Source organism: Peromyscus leucopus, chromosome 6, assembly GCF_004664715.2.
Source record: "Peromyscus leucopus breed LL Stock chromosome 6, UCI_PerLeu_2.1, whole genome shotgun sequence".
Lineage (NCBI taxonomy): Eukaryota > Metazoa > Chordata > Mammalia > Rodentia > Cricetidae > Peromyscus > Peromyscus leucopus.
In genome coordinates, this window is record NC_051068.1 from 9,071,078 (window position 1) to 9,072,797 (window position 1,720).

Below are 1,720 nucleotides of genomic sequence, written 5' to 3' on the forward strand. Positions count from 1 at the left end.
GAAGTCTTGTTTCCCATGTCTGCAGCAGAGAGGCAGAAAAATAAAAAAAAAAATAAAAAAACAAACAAAACAAACGTGATCCGGAGCCAAGGCCCCAGGATTCCCAAGGCCAAGGACGGATACCAGGCACAGGCTGCTAATTGGCTCGCCACCAAGAAGCGGGGTCCCTGCCCAAGAGGCAAGGGTTCCCTGGGAATCTGGACAGCATCTACCACTTCGTCAAGCCGGAAGAACGTGTAGCCCTCACACAGCCCCCAGGACACACCCAACGGCGTGGTCCTACCGCGAGGAATATCTCAGGCTGCAGACATGGGAGATGGCTAGAAATTTAGACATGCAAAAGGGGCCGACTGTAGCCAAAGAAGACCATGGCTGGGGGTTCCCCGGCTTCAGGAATACTCAGTGAAGCTCAATGGTTGTTCTCACAGATTCAGGAAACCGTTTACGCTGGCCGAAAAGTGGGGGACTTGCCAATCAGAGAAATGGTGTTGGATGGATTTTTCGTGGGGCCAGGCTAATGGAGAGCGGTCTGTCGCATACGGAGCCGAGTCCCCGGTTTGTGTGGAGCAGTCCCTGGTTTACGAGTTTCCAGGCACAGGGCACTGGGAAGCGCCCGCTTGGTCACGACACCAGATGTTTGCTGTGGATATTGCTCTATATAAAAAAAACACTGATTGGCCAGTGACCAGGCAGGAAGTAGGTGGGACAAGGAGAGAGGAGAATTCTGGGAAGCAGAAGGCTGAGGGGAGAGACACTGCAGCCACCGCCAGGATAAGCAGCATGTAAAGACTCGGTAAGCCACCAGCCACGTGACAAGGTATAGATTTATAAAAATGGGTTAATTTAAGATAAAAGAACAGTTAGCAAGAAGCCTGCCACAGCCATACAGTTTATAAGTGATATAAGCGTCTGAGTGATTATTTTATACGTGGATTGTGGGACTGCGGGGCTTGGGGAACCTGGAGAGAAGCCCTCCAGCAACAAATGGTGCCCAACGGCTCGAGTTTCCACCTTAAACCTGAGAATATTTAATAATCAACTCTAAACAGAGCCAAAACCAGGTTCCTGCTTCTTGTCTCATACGGGCAGCTAGATGCCGCAAAACGCAGGTTTGAACACTGGCGGGTTCCTGGCGTGTGCGTTTGACCAGCAGTATGGCAGAAATGAGGCGTCTGCCAGCCCCACATTACACTGTGTGGTAGATTTAGTCTTTACTAGTATTTAAAAAAAAAAAAAAAAAAGAGGTTTCTGGGCTACACACTGCTTTGATAAAAGCTTAGACCCACTATTTCTGAGACTTGATGACTCCCAGGGCTGGCGAAAATGTACCACTGCCATGTTGGGAAGCTGAAGTGGGCGGAGCCAGCAGCCACAGCGCCTTTTCAGTCTTAGAATGGTGCAGTTTAAAGCAATAGGCTCAAGGTAATATAAAAAATAAGCCACGTGGGGCTGGAGAGATGGCTCAGGGGTTAAGAGCACTGGCTGCTCTTCCAGAGGTCCTGAGTTCAATTCCCAGCAACCACATGGTGGCTCACAACCATCTGTAATGAGATCTGGTGCCCTCTTCTGGCCTGCAGGGACATATGCAGGCAGAACACTGTATACATAATAAATAAATCTTTAAATAAATACATAAATCTCTTTAAAAAAAATAAGCCACGTAAAGATGGCTACCACACAGAGAATCTGGATTATGTTGTCTTTGATATTTGTAACTGAG